This window comes from Pseudonaja textilis, chromosome 1 (genome assembly GCF_049901715.1).
Source record: "Pseudonaja textilis isolate UNSWEBS1 chromosome 1, rPseTex1.2, whole genome shotgun sequence".
NCBI classification, from domain to species: domain Eukaryota; kingdom Metazoa; phylum Chordata; class Lepidosauria; order Squamata; family Elapidae; genus Pseudonaja; species Pseudonaja textilis.
This window is the reverse complement of record NC_141990.1, coordinates 286,548,990-286,557,145: the sequence shown is the minus strand read 5'-3', so window position 1 is coordinate 286,557,145 and position 8,156 is coordinate 286,548,990.

The window sequence follows — 8,156 nt, the reverse complement described above, 5'->3', positions numbered from 1 at the left end:
CAAGCCTCTAACATATGCCTTCATTGTATCCCATACATTCTGAATTGATATATCTTCTTTTTTGTTTTCTCTAAAGAAAAAAGCCAATTCTTTCTCCATCCACTGTGTGAAGTCTTTTTCCTTTAAAATAGTATTATTTAACATCCATCTAGATCTTCTTTTTTGTCCTTTTCATTTAATTGTCATTGGATTGTGATCTGCCCAAGTACTTGTTTCAATATTTATTTCTTGAATGTTAGATATTAATTCTGTTGACATCCGTATCATATTTATTCTGGACCATGAGAAGTGTCTATTTGAATAGAAGGTGTATTGTTTAGTTTTAGCATTTCTTTCTCTCCATGTATCTTTTAAGTTTATTTCATCTACCATTTTAAAAAAAGATTTAGGGAGAGTCTTTCTGTTTTGCTTTATTGTTTTCTGTGCTGTATAGTCCAATTTATTGTCTACAATTCCATTAAAATCTCCCATCATAACTATATTAGCATAGTCCAGTTCAATTATTTTCTTATGTAATTTTTTGTAGAATTCTTCATGTTTGTCATTCGGAGCATAAATTGCAATCAGGAGTGTTTTCATATTATTGTCCATTATTTCCACCATTAGTATTCTTCCATCATCATCGATATAGATCAATTTTGCTGGGGTGGTCTCTTTAATATATAAAACCACTCTTTTCTTACATTGGGTCAAGGAAGTAAATATTTTCCCTAATTTTGGCTGTACCAACAATTGTTCACATTGTTTTTTAATATGTACTTCTTGTAGACAAATTATATCAAATTTTAATTTCTCTATGAAAGCTTTTCCTTCTTTTAACGGCTGAGTTAAGTCCATTTATATTAATTGTAATCAATTTTTTCTCTTCCATGGTTATCTTTTATAGTTAAGTTTAGCAGCTCTCGTAGATCTTAGTTCACGTTCTTTGGCTTCCACCTTTCCACCTACTGTGCCTTCTTTTTCAGTCGCCATTTGGCAGTCCTCTTGGAATTCAATTAGTGAGATCTCTTTTTCTGCCTCTTCCTCTTTCCTTCCAAAAAATTCTGTATAAAATATTCCGCTTTCTCAATTGAGTCAATTCTATGTCTCTGTTCTTGCCACGTGAACATTAAGCCTTCTGGAATCAGCCATCTATAATTCACCTCTTTTTTGAGTAGCATTTTAGTCCGGAATCGGTATTCTCTTCTCATCTATCCCACTCTTCTGGGTATTTGTTTCAAGACCACAATCTCCTTGTCTTTGTATTTCAATGTTTTCTCTTTTGCCACTTGCAGTATTTGCGTTTTAATGGCTTTCTTTGTAAATCTAATGTGAACTTCTCTTGGTAAGCTATTTCTCATCTCATATCTTGTGAAGACTCGATAAACCTCATCTATTCATTCATCATCTTCTCTTGAGTTATTTCCAAAGCTTCAGCCAGTATTTCTATCATTATCTCAGCTAGGTTTTGTCCTTTTTCTTCCTCTACGTTTTGGAATCTAAGATAGAATTCTGATCTATCCATCTTCCATCTCAACACACCACTTTTATCTTGTTCAACCACCGTTAATCTATTATTAATATCTCCAATCTTCTTGTCTCTTTGTTTATCTTCTTCTTCAATTTTTTGGAATCTCTCGTCATACTTCAACATCATTTGTTGGATGTTCTCCACTTTTTCATCGGTTTTCCCTGTTCTTTGTTCAATGTTCTCTGTTCTTTGTTTAATGTTCTCTGTTCTTTGTTCGATGTTCTCTATTTTCTTTTCAATATTCTCTGATCTTGCTTGAATATTTTGAATTCCTTGCTTAATCATCTGCAGAGTCGCTTTTTCTTGTTCTTTTTCTTGCTTTAACATTGTCTGTATTGAACGTTGTCCTCCAAATGGTGGAGAGGAAGAAGTAGAAGTTGAAGAACCAGGAGCTGTAAATTTCCTAATCATTTTAAGCAATTCAAAATCTTCAGGTTCTTCTAAACCTTAATCCAATTGTGAAGTAACCAATTATAGTTCAAAATAAAAATAGTAAAAAAAAAGAAGCCCAATAATAATAATAAAAAAAAAGAAAAACAAAGGGAGGACAAAATTTCTTCAGGTTCTTGTATACCTTAATCCAATCAATAGTTAGATAAAGAAAAAGACTTAAGAAAAAAAAAGAAAAAAAAGAAAAAGGAAAATTTTTTCAGGTTCTTCAACACCTTAATCCAATCGAAAGGTCTCAAATAGAAAAAAGTGCATAAGAATAAACCAGAAAGGTAGATGAAAAAACAAAAATACCAGGAAAGGGGGGAAAAAGGCTTTTAAGGCTTTCCCTTTAAAATAAAAAGCAAACGTAGAGATTGGACTTCCAAAAAACAAAAAAACAAAGACAAGCTCTAACAAAGCCAAAAACCCAAATAGTTATTACAAAAAAAAAAGATAAAATGAAATAAAATAAAGCTGGTGAGGAGGGATAGCACAACTTAGGAAAAGTAAAAAGGGCACACTGCACTTTGTTTAATTATCCAAGGCTCTTATTATAATTCTCTTCTCCAAAAACTTATCATCTTTTCCCCCCTACGTTTCAACACCAGACTCCAGATGTTGATAGAAACCCAGAAGAGCACCTGCAATAATACTCTCCCATGCTCTTCCCTCTATCTTATCAAATAGCAATGTCCTTGAAAAAGAGTCTCAGTTCTTTCTTTCTCAGCTTTGTCTGGTCATAGAGAAATAGAATATTTTCAAGCCTCTAGTTGACAGTGTTACAAAGTTTCTTTGCTCTCACTTTCCCCCTCCTTTTCCGAGCAGGATATAATAAGAATTAATAAAAAAAGAAAAAGATATTTAAAAAAATGAAATAACTAAAGGGAGCCCCTAAAATATTACAAAATCAAAAAGGAGAAGAAAAAAAAAAGATATAAACGAAAAAACCAGCCCAGTTTCAAATTACAAGATCATATATAGAAAATCCAGCAATGAGAAAAAAAACACCAAAACATTACTTTGACATTCCTGTTTAAAATTGCCACTTAATCACTTCTGTCAAAACTTTTACAGATTCTTTCTTTTCCTTAGGGTGTCCTTTCAGATCTTAGAATAATAAAGAAAAAGTTCTCACCAAACCAGCACACTCTCTCTTTCTGCTCTCTTCCGTTTCGGAACTGTCCCAACTTCAGCAGCTTTAATGGCTGCCTCTTTGCCGCTGGCAAGAGCTTCTCCTGGATCTACCAGGGACTTTGCGATATCCCTGGGATTGACAGGATGCGCTCTTCACTTTCACCATCTCTTCGGGACGGTTTAGATCCGATAGGACCATCCAGGAGCAAAGATATCGGCAGCGATCTCAGACCTCCAAGATTGCATGCTGTATCGTCGTGACGCCAGCTCCACCCTCCTGAAGGCTGAATCAATCTTGAGCCTGGTGAGATTCGAACTGCCACATTGCAGTCAGCTGGCAGTCGGCAGAAGTAGCCTGCAATACTGCATTCTAACCACTGTGCCACCACGGTTCATTTACAAAACATTTTGCCAACTGTCTATCATAGTTGTTATGTTTTCCTTCCATTCTCTGCCAGGCTTCAAGTGACATTCCTGAGTCTTGTGGTTTGGGTTTCCTTTGGAAATATAAGTAGACATGCTAATTGTAAAGTTGATCTATTAGTAGGTTTGAATGGATTGATTTGGAGTGATCTGGTAAAAAGCTGTACTTGTGTAGGAAGACTGGAGAAGCTATGCTTGTTCCAAGTTTTGGAAACTTCTTATTAAGCCAATTGCATTAGGCCCACCTATGTCAAAGAAATAAAATGGAATATCTGGGACTTCTTGTTTATCACCTCTAGAATTTCTGGATACCCTGGGCTTAGAGAAAGACAGTACTGTTGAAACAAAAGACAAAAAAATAAATTTGAGTTTTGACTCTTGCCTGGGACATACAAGCCCCTTCAATAAGGAGAGGAGACACATTTTTATTTAGAGAGAGCTTGGTCCTCATGATATGAATCTTCTAAGACCGTGATGAACCTGTGCTACTCATGCCAGAAGTGGCACGCAAAGCTATCTCTCTGGGCACGTGAGCCATCGCCCGTTACTCTTCCAGGTTCTGGCGTGCCAACCAGCTGGTCTTCACACACTCGAAAGTGCCAGAAACCGAAAAAGCAGCTGCCCAGTGCGCATGCGCAAGCTGGGAAGATGACCTTCCAGTTTCTGGCATGCATATGCACACCGGCCACCTGGTCTTCCAGTTTCTGGTGTGCATGCACATGCAAAACATGTATGCACTGGAAATCAGAAGAGCAGCCGCCCAGAGCATGCCTCTATACTTCCAGCCAAGTTTTATTAATGCATACAAGACTGATCCTTTCATTCGCTATTGAATTATGAATAAAGAGAGTTTTATTGCAGGTAAGCTATACATTAGATATAGTCAAGCAGAAAGTGCAGTCATCAAAACTCCACTGAACATGGGATTAGGGCTGTGCTTCCAGCACAGGGGGCAAGAACAAAGTTTTAGAGCTAAACCCCAAGACGCTTTTCTCACAAGCAATATTGCAAATAAATTGTTGCTTACAATGCCAACAAGAACCAAATCCATAAACCAATATAACAACAACATATAGCCAAGGCTCACCAATCACACATTCCATATCTCAGAAGATGGGCTTATTTATTGTCTGGCCCAACACCCTTGGAGGAAAAGCCAAGTTTTCAGAGTTTTCCAAATAATAATAAGCTGGGAGCCTTTCTAACTCTAAAAGGGCTGGGAAGAAAGGAAATGGTGCCAAAAGGCAATTGGCACAACAAAAAGGGCATGCCTTCTAAGTCCTATCAGTTCACATTGCCTCAAGGAAGAGACCGGGAGTATATCCATTTTATTTGATTTGTCAATCGCTTACAAGATAATAAGTATACACATAGTTATGAATACATGAAATGGGTACATATAAGAAAAGTAAAAGAAACAATAGGACAGGGACCGTAGGCACGTTCGTGCGCTTATGCACGCCCCCTACAGACCTCTTAGGAAAGGGGTGAGGTCAATAGTAGACAGTCTAAGGTTAAAGTTTTTGGGGTTTGGGGAAGAAACTCCCAAAACGTGTGAGAACATGAGGGGTGGGCAGAAAATAACTGAAAACAGCCAGTTCCAAAACCAGCCTGGTCTATGTTGGGCTTTGTAGTGACAAACAGAATGTTGAATTGTTCCAGAAGTCTATTGGGAGGCAGTGTACTACTAAGAATAGTGATGCTACATGAACGTCCTGTGGTGCAGCCACAATCCCCTTGCTGCATCTTGAGTCAACTATAGCTTTCTATGATCTTCAAGCACATCCCTATTGGTTGCACTAGTATCAATGGGAGGCGACTAAGTTATGAGTGACTATTAAGGCATGTAGCAGATAACAGATAATCAGAGCTGGAAGGAACCTTGCATGTCATCTAGTCCACACACACCCTGCCTGAGCAGGAGACCCTACACCATTTGTGACAAATGGCAATCCAATTTTTTCTTGAAAGTCTCAACTGATGGCGCTCCCACAACTTCCAAGGGCAAACAACAGCATTGGTTGATTGTTCTCACTGTCAGCAAGTTTATCCTTATTTCCAGGTTAAATCTCTCCTTATTCAGTTTCCACCCATTATTCCTTGTCTGGCTTACAGGCGCTTTAGAAAATAGATTGACCCCTTCATCCCTGTGGCAGCCCCTCAAATATTGGAAGACTGCTATCATGTCTCCCCTGGTCCTTCTCTTCACTAGACTAGCCAGGCCCAGTTCCTGTAACTGTTCTTCATATGTTTTAGTCTCCAGTCCCCTAATCAGCCTGGTTGCTCTTCTCTGTACTTTTTCTAGAGTCTCAACATCTTTTTTATAATGTGACCAAAACTGGATGCAGTACTCTAGGTGTGGTCTTACTAAGGCTTTATAGAACGGTTAAATTTGTCAGCTTTCAATTTCCAAACATTAGGGGTGCTCAAAAGTTGTGACATGCCTTGGGGATTGTAAAGATATTTTGGTTACTTTAATATAATTTAGATGTGCTTGGTAAGTAACTGTGTAAATACAATAACTTTTCAGACCAGCAATTCCCCAGGACCATCAAAGAAGAACATTATTCTGTGTGCAGTGTCGGATAGAAGATATATTTATCATTTTTCACTCCAGAGACAGGCTCAAAAACGGAAAACCTGCTCAAGTGATTACAGATAATCTGGTGCATTTCCATGAAGAAGAAAGGTATTGACAAAAGCTTGAAGGCCATTGGAGGAGATTCTACAAATGTTAATACTGGCTGTGAAGGTGGTGCCATGTGTTGGGTCAGAGGTCAAGCCAGAGCTGACTGACTGCGCTGAAGATGTATATGAGTCACCTTTGACGCACAGACTGATTACAGCAGAAATAAAGAAGTTGACTGATGAACGAATGCAAGTATTACAGTGGGTCTGTCGTGCCCAATCAACAGAGAGATGTGAAACAGGTCACAGAGGCAGCAAGCAGAGTGTATACACATGAAAAATGTGAGGGGTATATCAGAGGCCAAGAAGCAAGTCGGCGCTGATGTCTAAGAACAAATCAAAACAAGTCTTGATGAAATTCGTCTAAACATTTTTGTTAACTCAAATAATTGCTTTCTGATGTTAGTTTATGATTGCATGGGTTATTTTTTGCTTAGCTAAGTAAGATTCAGGGAGAAAAAACTTTGATTTTTGAGCACAAGGTGTAATTTTGGGAAGACAAATTTAGTTTTGTGGGGTATATAATCAGACGTGGATTTACTGTACCAAGCTAAACATTGTGCAATTGCAAAAATAAGAGCAGATCTGAATTCATGGCATAAAGACACATATTTTTAGAACCTCTCATTGAAAAAAATGGCAAAAATTAATTTTCACCCCATTACTTCTTAGTGATTATGAGCAAATCCTGTAAAACTGTTTATAAGCATGATGGTAAATGGGCTGGTGAGGAAAATGTATGCAAAAATCCATGAAAAATCATGGGTTAGAAAAAAATTGGAACAATGGCAGCAAGAAAAACAAGAAGCTGTTAATGGGCTAAAAATGTTTTTAAAAAAGGAGAATTAGTGGGGGGAATTGTTCAAAGCAATATGGCTCATGCTTTTATTTTAACATGAGAAATGGAGAAAGAATCAAAGCAGCCGATTCTGAAACCTGCTTTCCTTCTAATTCCCTTGCATTTTTTAAAAAAACAATTTCTTTTTAATCCATGGAATGTCAGAGGCTCCACCAGCTTTTGAATGCTGGGATTCATGGTAAAATAGACACTTCTACAATGTTCATATCTGGCTGTGCCTAAAGCATCTCTCTGTATGTGACTTTCCAATACCTCCCAAATAAGAAAAAAAAAATCATGAGTGAAATGATCCTCAGCATATTTCATAGGTGAACACTCAACATTAGCAGTTGGCTGTGAAGAGGAAAACAGCTTGATTTGTAAAGTTAATTCAGTACTGCCATCTACTGCCTTTCTTTAGACTCTGGAAAATGATGACTCACCTCGAACTTATCTTGCCTTGAATTTCTGACTGCACTCATCCCGTCACTCAAGCTTTTTAGATGAGTTCTTGGCATTTCCATGGCCACAGATTGAGGCAGAATTTAGATTTCATATGCAAAGCATCAATAGTTTTATCTCTGATTGTCCCATTGGAAAAAAAAAAAACCAGAAATCCAGATAATGAAGCTGAGCTTTCCACCTGATATCATGGAGAGAATTATTGCCAGCTTGTGTTAAAAGTTCTGGGCTAATCAACCAATGCCACAAATTGCTTTTTTATCATTAAAATTGTTTTTCAAATATTTTAGAAATTATTTTCCTTTAACCATCCTTTAGTTTATTTGTGAGAAATAACCATTACAGAGTCAGAAAAAAAAGAATATAGTTTTATTATTAAATGCACACAATATTCCTAAAGCAATATACATTCTTTTGAAAAAGAACCTTTTCTTCAGCTAGCAAAATAAAAGAGGAAGATAATGAAAACAGTGAAGGGAGAGTTGAAATTAAACCTTTGCTTGGTATCTTCTAAAGTGGTACTGTTTTGGCTTATAGAGACCCAACCAGGACAATAAATAGGATTGTATTTCATCCTAGAAGGGTTGTTTGTTTATTGAATAAATGGATATGGTTGCCCATCTAAAAATCTGATCATCAATATAAACTGTACAGCCATCATGGTACAGA